Source organism: Micrasema longulum, unplaced genomic scaffold (genome assembly GCF_059751315.1).
Source record: "Micrasema longulum isolate JH-2025_06_02 unplaced genomic scaffold, ASM5975131v1 h1tg000267l, whole genome shotgun sequence".
Classification (NCBI taxonomy): domain Eukaryota; kingdom Metazoa; phylum Arthropoda; class Insecta; order Trichoptera; family Brachycentridae; genus Micrasema; species Micrasema longulum.
Window position 1 is genome coordinate 40344 of NW_028277471.1, and position 22301 is coordinate 62644.

The 22301-nt window shown below is 32.3% G+C and overlaps 1 protein-coding gene across 1 annotated transcript in view; it reads left to right on the top strand.

Moving 5' to 3' along the window:
- LOC148283045 (protein hu-li tai shao-like) overlaps positions 1-22301 on the top strand; it is a 66132-nt gene that overhangs the window by 22530 nt on the left and 21301 nt on the right. Inside the window, exon 2 of the mRNA XM_088224141.1 lies at positions 2198-2239. The gene's annotated coding sequence lies outside the window, so the exon portion shown is untranslated. The remainder of the gene's footprint in view (positions 1-2197; positions 2240-22301) is intronic.

Genomic DNA, 22301 nt, shown 5'->3' on the forward strand with positions numbered 1-22301 from the left:
TATATTCACATATTACAACAGAGATGAAGAACATTTAAGAGAAGGCAATATAGAAGTCTAGGCATCTACAGGGCTTATGACCTGTCAATGGCTGTATAGAAATAGAAAAAATAACATTTTCATGCGTTGCCTAGTATGTAGGTGAAATAATTCAATTAGATGAATCTCACCCGCATAAATAAAGGTTTCATCTCTTCAACTTCACAAACATCAACAGATGTAAGAATTGAAGGGCTATAGATGTTAAAATATAGGCAGAATGGTGAATGTTACACTGTGTGTAAAGTGGCCACTTAAACCAGCCATTGACAGGTCATAAGCCCTGTAGATGCCTAGACTTCTATATATTGCCTTCTCTCAAGTATTATTGGTTTAGTTTGTAAAATTATTTTCAGCCTATCCGATAGATATTGCCTTCTCCGTTCTGGAGCCGTCTTTTGGCCGACTTCCAACTGGACAAACGATGTTTTTTATATTAACTTACAATTTCACCTTGATATAATTACAGTTTATTTTTGGTATAATTATCTTTTAAAAATGAACAGGCGAAAGTATACTCGAGCGTTACTTATTATTCTTATTTGTTTTATCTTTATTATATATAAATTATTCCTCTGTACGTGTGATGACACCGCACTCCTCCTAAACGGCTTAACCGATTTACGTGCGGTTTTCAGCGAAATGTAGATCCTTGCGCTGCGCGTGTTCGTAGAAATCTAAAATGTAAAAAAATAGTTAGGATCGTAAATGTTTTATTTATCTATCTACCACGGTTGCATTCGAGGAGAATGCACCTACAAAAAATGGAAGGATGTTGTTTTTTGCGTATAAAAAAGTTTGTTTTTGAATGTTTACAAACAGCATTCATTTTTTGTGGATCTCAATTATATTCTTTCCATAAATTCCGTATAATTTCTACCCATTTTTACTTTTTACTGGATTTTTGGTATTACTAAAATAATATTTTCTGACGTTCAATACATTTAAAAAAATCGTATTCCTACGTAGGTGCTCCCCTCCGTTGGTTAGAAGAACGGAGTTTGACATTTGCAAAAAGAATGCCATATACCATAATCACTAACAAGTGCCTAGGTACCGTCTTATCAATGAAAGGTCCTTTTCCTTTTATCCGGACAGTTTTTGCACGCTTTCACGACAAATCGGGCATTTTTCTTTTAATTTCTTTTGGTTTCGAATTAAATGTCAAGTCGCGTCAAAACCCGACTGGCGGTTAAAGAATGACTAAATTCGCGTTGGGCATGAGTTGAGTGCCATAATTTTAGAGGGCTCACGGTAAAAGGTTTGCTTTTCAGAATTTATTTCATAAGCTTATATCTTTGCATTTTTTGTTTATATGCTCACTGTTTTTTCTTGCATACCTTTGTTGTTATTGTTTTTTTTTTTACTTTGTAAAACTTTTTATTATATCCTTTCTAACTAATTTCACATATTTTTTCTGTATATTCTGTATTATTTAGTATGTTAGCCTGTATTTTATTTTTTGTAAATGCGTTTTGGGCGTTAATGAACAAAATAAATACAAGGTACAAATGAACAATTAAAAAAGGTAAGACCAATTACAGATTTCACACTAATTTATTATGAATGGAAGAGGAGAGGGGAAAAAAATTCTAAAAAAGTAAAAATATAAACATTAAATAAAAAGTACATAAAAGGGAGAAGACATTGTATAGCTTCAACTCTACCTTCCTCCCCTCTCTCTCTCTCTGCTTCCATGAACATTAATATTTCTTAGTAAAAAATCACAACCAACAATAATTAATTAGATGCAGGTAGTAGATGTACATATGAAGAAGTAAAAATTAAGAGTTGAAATTAAAAGTTACAATTAAAAGTTATAATTATAAAGTTAATTAGTTACAATTAAACGAAAAAATTTAAAGTCTAAATTAAAAGTTAAGCAGGAGATAAATTTGATGTCTTTAACAGATCTGATAAAAATATTTATATATTATGAAAAATATTCTAGCATAAAAACACCTTTTCAAATAAATATTTTATATCAACAACTCTTGCACGGTAGGCCAAAACGCGCTGACCGAATTCATCACGAGTTTTTGTTAGCAATGAACGTGTCAAGAAGTATTTTTTGTTACGGACAAACAAACGTTCTGTGTACATTTTATAATGTCTTCTAGCATCGATCTCTCGTTAATTTGTATTTTTTTATTTTCAGTTATTTGGTTGAAGTAAGGCGTTAAGCTGGTGACTCGTACTGGTGAGTTTCATATTTATAATATTACTATCTTTATATACAGGGTGTTCTTTAAACCCCGTCACATCCGAAACCACGATGATCAGTATGAGCAAGAAGACATATTGGCACATTAAAATATTTTTTTAGAACGAATAGAATTTAAAAAAAAAACAAATGGTTGCTAACTTCTGCAGGAGAGAAACGAGGAGGGGGGAGTCTGACACACCGTTAACCACGCGGCCGCGCCCCTCTCGCTTCTCCCCTGCAGAAGTAAGCAACCATTTGTACTTTTAATATTTTAGTTTTATAAATTCTCTTCGTTCTAAATATTTTTTTAAATATGCCAACATGTCTTCTTGCCCATACTGATCATCGTTGTTTCGGACGTGACAGGGTTTAAAGAACACGCTGTTTATAATTCTTCTGTACGTGTGATGTCACTGAACTCCTAAGCGGCTTTACCGATTTACGTGCGGTTTTTAGAGAAATGTAGATCTTTGCGCTGCGCGTGTTCGCAGATTTTAAAATCTTCAATCTAATATGTTAAAAAGAAGTTAGGAGCATGAATATTTTGTTTGTCGATCTACCAAGGTTACATTCAAGGAGAATGCACATATAAAAAATGGAAAGATGTTGTTTTTTAATGTATAAAAAAGTATGTTTTTAAATGTTTGCAAACAATATTTGTTTTTGTGGATCTCAATCAGATTCTATCATTAAATTCCTTATAATTTCAACCCATTTTTTTTCCTTTACTGGATTTTTGGTAATACTGAAAGACCAAAAATACAGTACATTTGAAAAATTAAAACTACAGAGTTAATTAGACGTATGCTCAAATTATGGTTTATCAAAAAAGATTTTTGTATAAGTGATAGTTTTTAGTTGTTGATAGTGTAATAAAATGTGGTACGAGTATTATGTGTAACGTTTTTCAAGTAAAATTATTATTAATGTAGGCTAAGTGTGAATAATCAAAGCAATTTCTAAGAACCTGCTGACGTTGTATGCATACAACTCAGCGGGACTTAAATTTAAGACTGCTTAAATTTACAATTTAAAAAAAAAAAAAAAAAAGTCTTGTATGTATCATTTTAGCTGGGGTATTCCTGGTAGCCTCATTAGGAACTCGTGATTTTGTTCACAGCCAGTATCTCAATCACAAATAACTATCGACGTGCTAAAAAGCGATGTGATAACAATTTCTCACTATGGTTGTTTATCGTATGCAGTGCGATCACAATGCAACACCCGTGAACGCCTAATATTAAATGTCAAAATATTTACGTTTCGCGACGTATAATCCTGCTGCGCAATCGCATATTTGAATTTCACCGGTGTAAATGTGGAAAATACTCCAAAACAGCTATTTTTATTTATTTTTTTATCATGCTATTTATTGCAATTAGCCGGTGGTTGGCGAGCCAAATGTCAAGAAAAGAGGTCGTCATAGTAATTGTAATTTAATGCGATATATTGTATTTTTTTTTAGTAAACGCCGATTTTTCGCCAGTGAACTGTATTTATTTACGAGGATAACAAAAAACAAACCGACACGAGCGTTGACTTAGAGATTACACACGCGTCGACTTATGACTGCGATAACTTAAGCATGTTCATTATTAGAATATTTGAGTTTGTCTAAATGTTTGTAGACAAAAGACTGGATTTCACCCCCTCGGGAGTCGTTAAGATTAACAAATTACAACAGGGATGGCGAATACCTTAAAGAAGGGAATATGGAAGTCAAGGCATTTACAGGGCCTATGATCTGTCAATGGCTGGTTTAAGTGGCCACTTTACACACTGTAACATTCACCATTTTGCCTATGTTCGAACATCCATATTCCTTCAATTCTTCCATTTTATTGATTTTAGTGAAGTTAAAGAGCTGAAACCTTTATTGTTGTGATGAGATTTATTTGACCGAGTTATTTCACACACTAGGCAACGCCCGAAAACCATTTTCCAATTTTTGAACTTCTTCTTAGACCAGTTGGTTTTATTACAATATTTGATTTTGTCCAAATGTTTGTAGACAAATGACTGAATCCAGTCCAATGTTTATTATTGTTCATTGTGATCGCTTAGCATGGTTTTAAGCACGTCGATGGTTATTTGTGATTGAGCTGCAGGCTCGAAAAGGCACGCACAAGTAAATTTTCTCTTTGTTCCGGACCGCGTGTGTAGTTTTTTCGGATATTGCACGGATACGTAGCAATATCGTGAGAAGTGGATCGATACGCGGGGTTGGCGCACCGCCCGCCGCCGCCGGCCTGCAGCAACCCGCGTGTGACCCACTTCCTGGCTGATCTCTCCACTCTTGTCTGTTGCTTTGTTCGGCCCTTTGTTGCCGGAATTCTCCCTCCCCTTTGTTTTGTTTGTTAATTCAACCATCACCTTGACCACATTTCGAAGAAAGCGTCCAAAATCTGTGGATTTATTTTGCGAATATCTGAGCCATTCGAAAGCCCGAAAAATGCAATTGCATTGTATGAATAATCACTAGCGGACCCGACAGACGTTGTCCTGCCCACACTCACTCACGAATGCTGGCATATCAATCTGCGAGACTGCAAATCCGATTACATGTTAAATCAAATTAAAATTACTGATGTTTCTACCGTGAGCGATCTGGGTGTTTTGTTCGATTCAAAATTATTATTTAAAGAGCACATTATTAAAATATCTAACAAAGCTGTAAAATTATTAGGATTTGTACTTAGAACCGGAAAAGATTTTAATAATATAAACACATTAAAATATCTTTACACATCTCTAGTTAGAAGCCAACTAGATTATAATTCTCCAATATGGTCACTGGTCACCTTATCAAATCACTTTCTCAGATTCTATTGAGAGAATTCAGAATAAATTTCTTAGATATATTCATTTTAAGATGGGTTTTTCTACTAATCAATTAAATTATAACAAAACTTTAGACTCTCTTAAATTAACTAAATTGCAAGAACGAAGAACATCGACCGATCTTATGACTTTGTATAAAATAATAAAACCAATGTTTGATACCCCTCTGATCTACTGAAATTGATTTCATTCTATGTACCACCTAGATTAAGCAGAACATCTACAATATTTTATTGTCAAAATTCTCGAACGGTAGCTCAATATAACTCACCTATTGTTAGATTACAGAATACCGGGAATGAATATGCATCACATTTTGATATATTTAGTTTATCTCTGCCTAACTTAAAAAATAAAGTGACCAACATATTTTTATCAAAAAGAGCAAATCATCTTCAGAAGATTGGGTTGAAATAGTTATAATTTGATCGATTAATGTATTTTGTTATTGTATAATTTCTTTAAAATATGTATGTATTTCAAGTAATTAATTATGTGTACAGTACGAGTATATTAATATTTCATACTCTATTTTTTTTATTTTTAATATTTTTATTTCTAAGCACTCTTTATACCACATATATGTAAATGGCAGAAATGCCGTATATAAATAAATAAATAAATAAATGCACAAAAATATATCACGTATCAAAATATAAGTATTTAGGTATTATTATAGATTCCACTTTTAATTGGGAAGAACAGATAAAAACAGTTTGCAATAAGCTAAGAGTTTGCCTTCATACCATACCCAGTGCTGAGACTAGTTTACTTGGGGCTAGTTGACCCAATTATTCAATATGGATTAAGAATATGGGGACTAAATTTTAAATCTCATACGGATAGAGTCTTGAACTTACAGGTACAAATTTTAAAAATTATCGTACCTGTAAAAATAAAGAATGAGGCAAAAGACAACAATAAAATATTATTTGATTTTGTTAACGTTTTGCCAATAAACAAACAGTGTCAGTATAAGATAGTGACAGATCATTTCCTCGATTGCAATTTTAAATCCAAAATAAACCACCAGATCGTGACCCGACAAGTGTCGGCGCAGCAGCTGATGGTACCACAACAGAAAAACTACTACGGTGACAGAACAATGGGTAGTGTAGTACCAAAACTGTACAATTTAATACCAGCCAAAAATCGTGAAAAAAAATAAAACCTAATTTCATTAAAAAAAAAAGTCGAAAAATTATTAAACAGCAAGTGAAACTTAAGTGCATAAATATATTTTATTCTTCAATTATTATTAAACTATGTACTTACTTATAAATTTAAAAAAAAATGTAATGTAACCCGCAGACAAGCTTCGGCTTTGCGGGAACAAAAATACAATTATGTATGTTACTTATTTGTTAAAATAAATAAAAGTTTAGTTTGCCTGCTATTAGCTTGGAAAAAGACTTTTCATTGATAAGTAGGAACCTAGGTACTTTTTTATGGTTGAATTCCAAAACATAAAATCTTTTTTATTTTATTTTTAAATATGGCATTCCTTTTGCGATTGCCAAACTCCGATCTTCTCGCCAACAGAGGGGTGTACTAATGTAAGAATACAATTTAAAAAAATGTATTGAATTTAATATTATTTTATTATTACAAAAATCCAGTAAAAAAAATAAATAGGTAGAAATTATCAGGAATTTAAGAAAAGAACCTGATTGAGATCCACAAAAAACAAATGCTGTTTGTAAAAATTCAAAAACAAACTTTTTATATGCAAAAAAACGACATCTTTCCATTTTTCGTAAATGCATTCTCCTCGAATGCAGCCCTGGTAGATCGATGAATTAAACATTTCTGCTCTTTACTTCTTTTTTACATATTATATTAAGGATTTTAATATCTACGAACACGCACAGTGCAAAGGTCTATATTTCTCTAAAAACCGCACGTAAATCGGTTAAGCCATTTAGGAGGAGTACGGTGACATCACACGTACTGAGGAATTATGTCTATAAAGATTTGTTCCTAGTTTGCTCGAATTTAATTCTATAATATGGTCTCCTAATTAAAATATTTATATAACGCGGATTGAATCGATGCAACGTAATTTTTTTAAATCCGTTATTTTTAGAATCGGATCAAATACTTTGATAATAAACTTTTATGATCGTCTAGAGTACTTTCATATCTTCAGTTTGGAATTCAGAAGGATTTTGGCTGGTTTCATCACTTTTTTTCACATCACTTTTTTTTTTTTGCACCACAACAGGCCAGGAGGCCTAATTACAGTGGTGAATTACATCACAGAGCACCCAGGCTTGAGAAAAATCACATTTTAATTTTTGTGTTCTCACCGGGAATCGAACCCGGAACCTTCCGTGCGTGAGTCAAGCGTCTTGACCACTACACCATGGAGGCCGCCGGTTTGATATTCTTGCACAAATTAATATCTAACTGTATAGATGCCCAGATATCCTTGCTCAGATAAACCTCAATCTACTTCGCCGTAACTTGCGTGACGATTTTTTTAATTAAAAAAAGAAATATATATATTTGTAAATTTCATAAATGGCACATGTTTTTAAAATATTCTATACATATCTACTTTTACACATCTAGTAAATGTTATCACTGTAACTCTCCAAAACTAGAGACTAACTCTTGTGCTTGGAGAGTGACTTATACTGTTGTAGTTGTTTATTTATAAGAGTTTATATCATTTTAAATACGAGTACATGAGAAAAATCATAAAATATATTTTAAAAAACATAAAACAATAATACATTCATACTAATTAAAATTTAATGTAATTTTTACACGCGTTCAAAAAATTTCTTTATATTTACTTTAAATTTATTCATTGATATATTATTTTTAATAGTTTTTCGTTCATTGGGAAGATTATTATAATTTTTCACACCTTTGAAGACCAAGCTATTTTGACCATGGCTTGTGTGGAATTTAGAAATTTTAATATTATGTTGGTATCTGAGGGACTTATTCATCTCAAAATCTTTTATTTTTTCTTTCTTATAAATTTGCATAATAGATTGGTAATCTATTATTAATATTATTATGGATAACTTATATAGCGCCATTTTCGTAATATAATACCGGTATAATGAGGACCCAGAAGATATCTCATCGGTAATAAGTCAAAAGGTCTTATCGCATGAGGTAATATCACACATGGTAAAATTAGTAAAGGTGATTGTTTATTTATTTATTTATTTATTTATTAACGGACATTGTCCATGTATACAATTTATAAGGTTTAAATATTACAATAAAAGAATAGTTTAAAACATTTTTTAAAAAAAAGAAAGAAGCATTGACAAACATAAGGGACATCGAGACAAGATCTGGACTATTTATTTAGTGCTCGTTTAAATCGTTGTAAACTTAAACCAAAAAAGTCCAGATCCTGTCTTGAGTTAACAATACGACAAAGGCGGGTCATTGGAGAATTTAGGCCATAGTTTGTTCTATGCTGATCGATGAACAGTACTTCATTGTTTCTCAATCTACGAGTCGGAATATTGAATTTTACTTGTCCCAGTAATGATGGAACATCGATTATACCATTTAGTATGCCGAACATATATATGGAGTCAATATTAGTTCTACGTTTTTGTAGACTAGAAATATTTAACATTGACTCTATTTCAGCATAAGAATAATTATCTCATTATCTCATTGTTGAAATAAATATAAATAGGACACAGAATGCCGAACGCTCTCAAAGTGGAAAGGAAGATCTGTTGATGCCTGTCAATAGTCCGGCTTCTCCTGTAAGAGTTTTGACCGCCAGATCCTCACACTCTATAGTCAGAGAAATTAAAAGAAACATACCCTTTCTTTGCACCACTTGTACCACAAGTGACCACTTAAACTAGCCATTGACAGGTTATTATTTTGTTTATTCAGAAAAACAACAACAATACAAAAAAATATACACAACATTATAAAAAGAACATAAAATAAAGCCGAATCAGTTTTTCACATAAATACAATTATAAAAATCGAGTTCAGTCAGATATTACTTCATAGAAGTGCATGTGTGCGAGTTTTTTTGTGTGAGAATGCGTGTGTAAAAAAGTGGAGTGTGGTTTTGGTAGGTATGAGAATATGTGTGTGAGTGTATATGGGTGTGAGGGTAGGTTTATGGACAGGGTGAGTGTGTGTTTGATATGAGCGGATAGAAACAACTTAAATTTATAATGTAAAAATATTTTTAATATTATTTTGTCATAAACCCTGTAGATGCCTAGACTTCTGTATTACCTTCTCCAAAATGTTCTTCATCTCTGTTGTTATATGTTGACATACTCAAAATGTTTTTTTAATTAACATATTACAACAGAGATGAAGAACATTTAAGAAAAGGTAATATAGAAGTCTAGGCATCTGCAGGGCTTATGACCTGTCAATGGCTGGTTTAAGTGGCCACTTTACACACTTTGTAACATTCACCATTCTGCCTATACTTGAACATCTATATTCCTTCAATTCTTTCATCTGTTGATGTTTGTTTGTGAAGTCAGGTCATAAGCCCTGTAGATGCATAGACTTATAAATTACCTTTTCTTAAATGTCATTCATTTATGTTGTAATATGTTAATATAAACAGCTCCCCAGGGAGTTGAATCCAGTCCTTGTCTACAAAAATTTGGACAAACTCAAAATATTGTTGATGTTTTTTAATGTTTATAATTCTTATGATGCAACTAAAACTTGTTTTTTTTCTTCTTTTGAATGTTTTCATTTCAACCTGCGACGCGTGATGACGTATTACGTATTAGTGATGTCACGCAATGTCCCCAAACTTCCTGCCGTCCCCTCGCATCCGAAACGTTCGTGCATCGCGTCAAATGGCGCATAATTGCGTTCTTACGGTCCAGCCTTTATTTTAGCTTTCATATATATTTTTTAGATTATAATCCACCGGAATAACATTCACTTGTAATTTGAACGCCAGCTAATTTGTCTAAATGCGCCTCCGCGAGACATGTAGCTCGATCGCAAATAACCATCGACGTGCTAATAAGCGACGTGATAACAATTTCTCACCGTAATTGTTTATCGTATTCCCGATCACAATGGAACATCCGTGAACACCCAATATTAAATGTCTAAATATTTATGTTTCGCGCCGTATAATCCTGCTGCGCAATCACATATTTGAATTTCACCCGTGTAAATATGGAAAATATTCCAAAACTGCTATTTTTATTTATTTATTTATTTATTATTTATCACGCTATTTATTGCATTTATCCGGTGGTTTGCGAGTAAAATGTCAAGAAAAGCAGTCTCCATAGTAATTGTAATTTAATTGTTACTTTTTTGCATTAGATACTCCTTACTATTTTGCAAATGCAATATATTGTATTATTTTTTTAATAGTAAACGCCGATTTTTCGCCAGTGAACTGTATTTATTTACGAGGAAAACAAAAAACAAACAAACAGACACGAGCGTTGACTTGGAGATTACAGATTACAGAGTTTTTCAAAATAATTACATTTACCACCGACTATAGTCCTTAAAATGTAACATGATTAGAATGACAATTGTCAGAAAAAGTGACGACATAACTTTGTAGCAACGTCAAAAGAGTTATTTATATTGACACATGAAAAATCATTTGTATCTGGCGTGTTTTTTTTTTTTTTTTTAATACAAGGCTTGAAACATTGACATATAAAATCAGCTTTAAAACTAAAATAAACCTAATTATTAACGACGTTCTTACAAGGTTAAATAATTTTGCAAAAACGTTAGAAATGGGACAAATTGATCGAAGTAAATTGATCGAATAAAAAAATAATTCATTTGACGTTGTTCATGAAAAAAGTATAAATGTCGCATTTTTTGGTGAATAATTGTCTTAAACCCACTATAATAGGTGTTGGGGCCAAAACTAAATTGATTAATATTTCGTTTATTAAATAATACATTTTGTAAAGAACACATTTAAATCACTAAAGCTAGGGTTTCCTAGGACAGCGGTGCCCGCATCTTAACGGCCGTAGTGAACGGTGATGCGGTGGACAGCCGTCGTGACGTTGGCTAGAGAATGGTTTCCTAGGAAAACGGTGTTATCAACACCATTTAACTCCGTTTCCCTAGGAAACCACTCTCTAGTCGACGTGACGACGGCTGTCCACCGCATCACTGTTCACTACGGCCGTTAAGATGCGGGCACCGCTGTCCTAGGAAACCCCAGCTTAACAACTTAGTTTTGAAGATTTGGCGTGTTTAATTAATGCTTTACAAAGAACGCTTTATTGGTTAATTTTGTATACCAACTAGCAGTTTCAGATGTTATTGTTCGGCTTTGCAACATGTTTATTTCAAAAGTGTCGTATATCGTGAATTATTGTTTTATGCCCTTTTAAATGTTATCCACTGAAGTTGAAATATTTATTTTTCTGTGTATACTTTGTATCCTTGTATTTTTTTATATAATATTTCAAAGAACCGCACATTTGTCCTATACTTAAGTGTTAAGATCCTACTTTAGTTTATTGTTTTTTGTTCTGGGATGTCACATATAATTTAATTTATTGAGAAAGAGAAGTCTTGCAATTGTTTGAAAAGGGTTTAGAAATATTTTGTTTGGCACTAATACGAGTATATCAGCGTTATTTTTTGTAGAATGTTATCGAAATAGGTTTTGGAAAGCTTGTGAGAGAGGAACAAGCTTTAGTCTTCATATTGAAGTCTGCAAGTGCGCTTGTAGAATTGCTGACGGAAAGTCAGAGCGTAGCAGGCGAGGAGTGTACGCATCCTCGAGTGTTAAGCTAGGGTTTCCTAGGACAGCGGTGCCCGTATCTTAACGGCCGTAGTGAACGATAATGCGGTAGACAGCCGTCGTAACGGTGATTAGAGAGTGGTTTCCTAGAGAAACGTTGTTGATAACACTGTTTTCTTAGGAAACCACTCTCTAATCATCGTTACGACGGCTGTCTACCGCATTATCGTTCACTACGGCCGTTAAGATACGGGTACCGCTGTCCTAGGAAACCCTAGCTTTACGTGTATTAGGTAAATGTGGTTACCTACGTAATAATTTAAAGAAACTGCGGTTTTCTTTAAGAACAGTTGCAATAATTGTTATTTCTGTGACAAGTGAGCCTCTAGAGGCGATGACGAAAAGTCCAAAGCGACAGGCGAGGCTTGTACGCATTCTCGAGTGTTACGAGTTACGAGTGTGAGGGTGTGATTGCCCTGTGATTATATTTGAGCTGATTTGTGTATTTAATGATTATGTGCCCGCTCAACTTTTTCAGACTATTTATAAATAAATAATATTTTGAAGGAACTGTGTGTCTTTTTCCTCGTTCGCGTGTCACCCGAGATTGGCGAGACCGTCGAAGCGAGAACCCTGCACCAGCTGGCGTGAACAATAAGCTTGTTTTTGCGTTTTTATATCTACTACTACTACTACTAATTTTCGGAAACAGAGTTTCATGATTGCATGAAATAACTGATGAAATCGATTTGATCAGTGATCAGTGATTTCCCATCACTAATTTTTTTTTAATTTTATTTTATTTTTATTTATTTCTTAAGTTAGCTTATATTAAAACTAATATAAACTATTATGTACATTTACATCATCTATATACATTTACATTTCCTTACAGTAACTTATACATTTATTTTTAAATTCTTTCAGACACTTTTCATTCTTCATACATTCAGGCATCTCATCATACATTTTTAAACCCTTATACATCAAACAATTTTGCGACTCAGCTCTTTTCAATAATGGTAGTATTATTTTATCCTTTTGTCTAGTAGCATATTCATGACAATTTTTGTTTAAGACAACTTTATCCATAAAATATTTTGGTAATTTATCGTGAAAAAATTTATGTATAAATATCAACATATTAAATTTAAGTCTCCTTCTTACAGATAACCATTTTAGTTCATCTCTCATTTTTTTTACATTGCTATATTTATTTTTCTTAAGAACTATTCTCATCGCTTTATTTTGTAAAATTTCTAGTTTATTTAAATTTCCTTCGTTTGCTAAAAATAATATTGTTGAGCAGTAATCTATATGTGGAAGAATGATTGTTTTGTAAATTAGTTCTGCAGTATCTTTATTTAATTTATTTCTCAATCTACTAAGGAAAAATATTTTTTTTGGTATTTATTTACTAATGAAATTAGTTTGACAGCTGTCATTCCAATCAAGCTATATTCAAAGGTCCATAGCTTCATATAAGCACCGAAAATGCTGATATCTGCCTAATGAAATTCCTCTCCGAGTGGACACAATACACTTCCTGCGCGGCCATTGTGCGGCGCGCCCGCCTCCCGTCTGCCCATTGTCCGCGGCCGGCGGTGATGTCACACTCGGCACCAGCGCGCGGTGGACGTCCGCCGCGTCAGGGGGCAATTGGCGCCCAACGAGGGTCCGCGAATCGCCTTGATAAAAATACCGATTCTGTGTACTGTTCGAGAGGACATGCAATGCCGGACATTTTTTAAAACATGAACGGCAAATCTGCCTTTTACAAACATTTATAATACTAACATAATTGGCTTAATTTTTTAAAAAATTTTTTAGTAAATTTCTTCATACCCAAGATTTATTTTAAAAAAAATCAAACCCAAAAATTATACAAGATTTATATTTGAAAAATTATACAGCATATTCAGTAGAAAGTTTAAATAATAAAACATTCTACAGTAATACAACAAGAAAATTATAAGTACCCCAGTGTCAAGTTATTTGAGGAATTCGTGATCTTAGATATAAGACAATTATATATTTTTAGAATAATAATGTTAGTGCAAGTAAATTATTGTATCAAATCCCAAAAGGAACACTCCCACACTACCAGAAGTCAGACTAGAGGATGGGTCATGGGCAGGGGCGAATGCTCCTTATAATCGATTACATGCAGCTTACCATATTTTTTTGACACCGTAAGTAATGTTTTATAATACTGTAGTATTATTAGGAAAAAACACATCACCAAAAAATATATTACTTTTCTTTGGTTATTAAATTTATATCATATTCCTTTATTCCATACAGCGACCAGTTGCGCCTCTATTGGCCAAAATTATTACTACTGGATTACGCGAGATTACTCTGCTCCCTTTAAAATCACTAATTCAAATACGTCTTTAACCTAAAACTTTAGAATCTCGTTCGAAAAATTACACTTGCGATTACAGTAAAATCTTGCAGCTTTCATTAATGCAATTTAGTCTTTCAATACTTTTTCATAAGGGCTAGTATTCTTTAAAATACATCAATTTGACTTACGACAGTCTAAGGGAGGTGACAATATACGCACTCGTTATGTGTAAGAAAGAGATAACGAATATATTTTGTATGTCGTAAGTAATTTAGCATACTTATGTTTCGGTGGTTTGAAAGTAAATTTGCTTTAAAATAAATTAATATTTTGATATTTTAATCGAAACGAATTGATATTTTAATCCATAATATAGTATAAATCCTTTAGTGGGTTTTAAAAAACAAAGATTCGCTTATTGTTTTTTAATTGTAATTCGTTTTTGTGCATACGATGACAGTTGAATATTGTGGGTTATTCTTCAGTATCCATTTAAACTTTTAAAATTTAGTTAGAGTTATGATTATAACGTTACTAGTGTATAGTGTTAAGAATAAATATATATGAAGAATTATAATATGTATAACTCATGTCGTTTTGTGAATAATAATGTGATATAAAAGTCGATAAAACAAAGATTCCTAAAACGTAATTTATGTTTTGTTTGGTGAACTATCGTACTCGGTAAGGAATACTTTAAAATTATTTAATTATTATAATTTATTAAGAAATAGTGTTTTATTTCAAGACAAGTTATAATAGCCTGACTTAACCAAAGATGCACCGGTGCGCTAATGAATTATCCAGTTTATTAATTACTTTTTCGACGCTTAGCCCAAAACGTGAAATAGCTGCGCGGATGGGTCATTGCTTTCTAATGACGTAGGCGGGGGTTCGAATCCACAGCTGTTACAATTTTGTTTTCAATTATTTTTTTTTAAAATTGTATTTTTTAAATCAAATGTTTGTGCTACATTAGAAAATATTTTTACTGAAACTATTAGCCGCTGGAGCCATTTGTTAGGAATTATTTATTAAATATAAAATAGACTTGTTTTTTATATGCCATACTACCGCTATGTACATTTTATCAGAATTTTCATAGCTTACCAATTTAAAAACTCGCCGTTCGCCACTGGTCATGGGGTCTATAACAAACTCTGAATTCGGGCAAAGAAATTTCAGGTTTCTGGGCCCCAAAATATTACTAAATATGCTACCCAAAGATTGCAAAACCATGACCCGGATTCAATTGAACAAATTTGTAAAAAGTTGGTTACTGGATTTAGGTCGAGAAAAATCGGGAAATTTACTGAAAATAAATTCCTAAATAATTAATATTGTATAACTGTTTAGTATATTAACAAGTAGGTAGTAATGTTATTGTTTATTTTGGCATAAAAATGTCTGCCTTAAAACAGGTTGTACCTAGTTAGGCAGACTAGACATGATCCAGAGAATGTGTTTATGTAGTAGATAAAGTTATTGTTATGTTTGTTAATAAACTTTGATTATTATTGTTACTGTTTCATACAGCTGGGAAAAGTGAACAAAAACTGTACACAGGGTGTTAATTAAACCCTGTCACATCCGAAACTACGATGATCAGTATGAACAAGAAGACATATTGGCACATTAAAATATTTTTTAGAACAAATACAGTGTTAAAAAATAAACTATAAAAAAAAGCAAATGGTTACTTACCTCTGCAGGGGTGAAACGATGAGGGGGAAGGGGGAGTCTGATACTGCGCCGCGCTCCCCTCACTTCTCCCCTGCAGAAGTTAGCAACCATTTTTTTTTTTTTAAATTTTACATTTAAAAAATTATTTGTTCTATTTTTTTTTTCAAATATGCTAGTATGTCTTCTTGCCCATACTGATCATCGTGGTTTCGGATGTGACAGGGTTTAAAAAACATCCTGTATATTATGAAATGCATGAATAAATAAATATAATTACCATTCACCATCTTTGAAAAAGTTCAAAAGGTTTGTTCTATAGGAACAATACCCCACACTAAATATATCTGATACGTGGGAATAACTATTGCCGAGTTCATGAAGTCTGTTTAATACGGCATTACAAGTATACACTGTCCGTGAATTGTTGCTACAAAACGGTGGCACCTGTCTAGTCGTTCTTCCAGGCACCCTGAAGTTGATGAGAGATAATAGTTCGGGGCAATCCCATATTGAATTTACAATTTTTAATAAATTTAAAAAGTTATAATTTTTCTTCTGTCGTTAAGTTTTAACAAATTTATTGTTTTTAGTAAAAAATCGTAATTTAAAAATTCATGACTGATATAAGTTTAAAATTTATAAACCGTAAGAATTTTTTTTTTGACTCTTTCAAGAGAATTTTGGTGACAAAATGTAAAACAAATATTAAAATAAAAATAACTGCACATATAAATAGTGTAGCGAGAGATTTTTTTGAAAAATATATGTTAATCAAAAAATGTAGTAGGTACTTTCTATAATTGGTACACATATTGTTTATATTTTTATGTAGTTCTGTGCTTTATATTTGTTTTATTTTATATTATACTATATTATTTATGTTTTAGTAACATGTATTCTTGGCACATATATATATACTTTATATTTGTATAATAATGATTTTTTATTTCTTACATTTGATTAGCTAGGCATCTTTAATTAAGTAGTTTTAGTTTTTTTTAATGTTATTGTTTTATTAGTAAAGGACTACTTATGCTCTAAAGATAAAAAATCTCCATCTTAGAACAGGCTGTGCCATGTTAGATGGAGACTATCATAAACAGAGAATACTCCGTTTTCATTTAACATTAATTAGTTTTATATAGATTCCCTGTTATTAAGTATGTACACAATTTTTTTGCAATAAATTTATAAAATGAAAAAAATAATAGAGATTTAGAATTACGAGGGTAAACGAGTCAGGGAATTGTTCTTAGAGTACCTTATAAATGAATAACAAAAAACTACCCCTAAATTATATAATACCGCAAGGGTCGTTAAACTGGCTAGGGTGAGCGGTGACGTCAGCGATTACGTCACGATGCACGCTTTTGTTTCCGGGGGTATTTTGTCATAACCTTAGATTAATAATTCTACTTTAAGGTCTTGACATATTGGCAGAACGAAAAAAAATTTTTTACACATTTGATGGATGAAAATGCCGCAGAATCCCAAACACAAGTGTATTTTTTTTTTATTTAAAGTGTATTATGAATCGTGATAGTGCATTTAAGAATAAAAAATATGGTAAAGTAGTTTTAAGAAAATGCTGTTTTATCCTTGTTTTTAGTTCATGATAAAAAGTTGTATTTACTGCCTAAAAAGTAGTCATTCAAAAGCTCTCAAAAATAGACCCCTGTTTCAGAAACATCTCGTTTCAGTAAGGGTAGGCAGAGAGGACAGAACGCCATATCACCCCATCTTTGTATACAGACCTCGCTTCCTCTACATTCATTCATCTTCTCGTGCACACACGCTGATTATTCCTACTCTTGACATGTCCATCTTCAAGTATTTGATGGACTCGATCGTGCCATGTCTTTCTCGGTCTTCCTCGTTTTCTGCTTCCATCAACATTCGCATCGTAGATCCTTTTAGCCGTTCTTGCGCTGTCCGTTCGCTCTACATGTCCACGTTTGTCCGGTTTGACGTTTAACCGCAAACCGCCCCCAAACGCTCGGCCGCATTCATTGCGTAATCCCGCCGCGCGCGGTTTGACCGGAATTTCGACAATTGCGTCTCGTAACACATTGTGGATATGTCTGTCTAGCCTGGGCGGTTCGGTCTGGTTAGTGACGTCACAATTAGATTTTATTTATTTATTTTATTTGGGAAATCAACAATTATACAATTGATATCATTCTAACTTTGCTAGAATTCCACTCGTCCATGCCCTTTGTAGCTGCACGATGATTGGTTATCTAGCTTTCACATACCAACTTAAAAATACCTAAATTTTCATAAATGGGGTCTAGAATTCCAATCGTCTATGCGCTTAGTAGCTGCAAGACGTGTTGTAATTTTACTCCTTTTTATTACTCATATTATTTTTATTTTTTTTTAGTATCATTAATACACTAAATTTATTTGTCAATTTTTAAAATGTGTAAATGGGGGCTAAATTTCTAACTGTCTATGCGCTCTGTAGCTGCAAGACGTCCTGTAATCTAGCTCCTATCTGTTATAATTTTTTATTGATCTTAATTGAAAACGAGGAACTAGAATCCCAACCGTCCATGCGCTCTGTAGCTGCAAGACGTACTGGGATATTTATTAATTGTACAGCGCTCTTGAGGTGATTTTCACAAAAATGGCGCTATATAAATTATCCAACTATATATATATATATATATATAAACATATTTAAAGTAAACAAACAGATATAGTGTATAAACTCGGAACTAATAACAGATTTCCACAAAGTATACAAAGTTAGTAAAGAAAATATATTACATATTAAATAAATACATACAAGTTTATACATATAAAAATGTTATTTTCATGTACTCGTAAATATTTTTCAATAATCAAAGTTTTGTTTTATTTTTAAGAACAGTAAGTTATTGTAAATTGGGCGGGATTAGGACAAGAATGCTTGAAGAGAGGATAAGGAGGGGAATGGAGATGTACATATTTATTATTATAATGTCTACCAAGTTACAATATTTATTTTTAGTGTAAATTTTAAATCTGACAGAGTGGTGTTTGTGTAATCTATGTCTTTTGAATTGAAATTTTGTATTGTGCACTGAAAAAGTCCTACGAAAAAAAACATTTTTAACATAGGGTCAAAGCACCAATGAATGGCCGTTTAAGGTTCAGCTTGTAGTGAAATCCACATTTAAGGTATAAATTTCATTTTTTAAGCGCACAAAATAAAAGAAAACAATAAAAACACATTAATTTTTCTAAGTACTTTTACTTTTTTATTGAAATACGAGTATTATAATTAATATTACTCTAAAAAAATAGAATCACCAGTGAATGACCACTACTACCCCAGTAAAAAATAATACTCAGATTTAGTTGCATCATAACATTATAAAACACCCTAGCACATTAGAATATGGATATATTCAACGAATTGCATAAGAAATAGCATCAAATAAAACACTTACCACACCTTTCCTTATAAAACACTATCAATCTCGGAACAATAACGGGAAGACGCACTATTACCTTTTGACAAGGCACAGTTCAAAACTGATAGATTTGTTTCTTACCAAAAGATGTGTCCGCCTACCGCTTTTGTCATAGTTTCTAGTGTTAAAAGTTTTTTGACTGGACACATGTAGCAATTCTTATTATATTGTGTTTTATTAACCAATGGTCATTTACTGGTGCTTTGACCCTACGATGTTTTACTTATTGGTACACGAAATGCGATATGTGTACAGTATTTAAAAATTAATACTTCTGAATGCGGACTGACCGACATAAATACACCGATTAGGTTATATGGACACCGCGTATTCTCCAAGGCATGCTTCTTCCCAAATGAGGAACCTCTCACTTTACTTGTACATAATATATGCTATTTAATTACTAGATTACGCGATGTATTTATTCGTTTATTTCATAAGTTAGTTTTTTAGTACATTATCATCATCATACCCCTGTCCGCACCCGATTCATAGGGCACTGCAGAATTATGCGGGGTATTTTGATAATCTGTTAAATGAAGCTAGTGTGATCAGTCCCACACTTCAGGGCCGCGATTATGAACGGCTATCTTCATCGGTATACAGGGTTTTTCAGGGCCAGACCGCGAAACTTCAGAGGAAAATTCCTCTTGGTAAGCTTTAAAAAAAATCCTAATACTTTTTTTCCAAAAAATATTTTTATTTTATTTTTTTAAAATCATGATATCAAAATGTAGTAAATCCTTAATTTTTCGGACAAGCAGTCCCTCCACAAACTCCTACCCCTCTCCTACCCAGTCGCTTCTCTTGCCCGCGTCTGGTGCGTATCGCTAAGTTGGTCAAATACGTTTTTACCTCATTTTTTTGTTGTTGAGGAGGGTTAGGGGTTCTCGAGAGGGATCCTAGTCCGAGAAATAGAAGATTTACTCTATTTTGAGATTAAAAAAAAAAAAAATTTCATTACTTTTTGGAAAAAACATTTTAGGATTTTTTTTAAAGCTTGCCATCAGGAATGTTCCTCTGAAGTTTTGCGGTCTGGCCCAGAAAAACCATGTATACTTAGACGGTATAAACTAAAATCGATGTTTATGTACGAAAGTGTGGATATTTGTATGAAAATTCAAATATCTTCGTCGGTAGCCGGTAATTGATCATGTTTTAAAAAATAAACTTGTGAATCCATAATATTTTTTATGCAGAAAACTTAATTTTACTTGTAGATAAATTTGATTTTCCTATTAGAATATGTATCCTGGGCCTCGATTACAATGGAAGTTATCAGAGTTATCTTCAAATATTCATACAAATGTACACACTTTCGTACATAAACATCGATATTAGTTTATACCGGTGAAGATGGCTGTTCTTAATCGTGGCCCAGGGCCCCGATTGCAATGGGAAGTTCACATTTATCTTAATTTTATCTCATTTAAATTATTTATTGACAATTCTTGATGGAATTCCATTGTAATGATGTAATAACTTATATTTACATATGAGTTATTAATTTAAAAAATACTTGGTACACTTTCACTTATTTATTTATTTTCTTTTATTCAGGAAACATACAGAACAGTTACAAAGTTTAATATTTTACACAATTAGACTTAATTCTAATGGACCAGTGAAGTTTCCATATTATAAAGCAATTATATGTAAGGTTAATTATGAAAGTATTAAAAAGAGAAGGAAAAAGAAAAACATAAATGAAAGTTGTTTAAAAATTAAAATTTAAGTGAAAAAAAGATATTTTAAAGTTTGTAGTTAGTATTTACAAATGGAAATAATATTAAAAATGAAGAAAATTTGTAAGAGTAATTAAAAATTAAGAATTGAAATAAAGAATGAAAAACATGGTCAGATGTAAAAATAAAATAAAATAGTAATAACATTTAAAAAAAAAAGGAAAAACATAAATATACACATATTTATTTTAAGGGATTCAAAGAAACGATGAGAAGAATCTTTAAGTGAAATATAAGACAGTAAATTTAGGTCAAAATATTATTATTATTGTTATTTTATTATTGATTTATTTTGAACAATTAGCGCTTTCATCCTCTAATGGGCATCTTCAGACTGGTGAATATTATACAGTGTAAGGATAATTTATATATTATTTTTACGCAATATTTCAATGGAACAGAGTGAGACAAATGATTGAAACATGTGTTGGCGGTGTACTTTAAGATAATATTTTTTGGTTTATTACAATGTACAACGTCCAACTAAGGGGGCTTAATAAGGGTAAGTTTTTAAATTCTATCGTTATTATTTTTTACTTATTTTTAAATGTACCTACATTTAAGAAAATATTTAGTTTTATATAAATTATCCTTACACTGTATAATATTCACCAGTCTGAAGATGCCCATTAGAGGGTGAAAGCGCTAATTGGTCAAAATAAATAAGTGGAAGTGTACCAAGTATTTTTTTAAATTAATAACTTATATGTAAATATAAGTTATTACATCATTCAATTTTATTTATATAGTAAAATTAAGTTTTATGTATGAAAAGCAGAATATGCATGCATTTTTTTCTTCTTAACATGTTTCATTATAGGTTACCGACGAAAATACTTCAAGTGTTCATGCAAATATACTCATTTTCGTACACAAATATCGGATTTTCTTTATAGACAGTCGAAGATAACTCTGTTAACTTCCCTTTGTAATCGGGGCCCTGATCCCACCTCGAAATTGTGGGTTTATGGCCTTTTTCGCACATGTGGATATTATCCTTGGCTCTTCCCAACCGACTTTTTACGGGGAATGCTAGGCTATCAGTCATTATGGAGGAGGAGGAACGTTCATTTAAGTGTTCACTTTTTCCAGGTGATCGGTGGTCGCATACATAACTCAGAAATTCTGATGGATGTAGGTCTGTTCGTACCTGATAACTATCTTCGACAAAGACAGCATCGATTGTTTTACCTACCGCGATGCAGAACCAACCTGCCAATGGTTATGCCGGTTGGTAGAGCAATCTTGCTACTTAATCGCATCG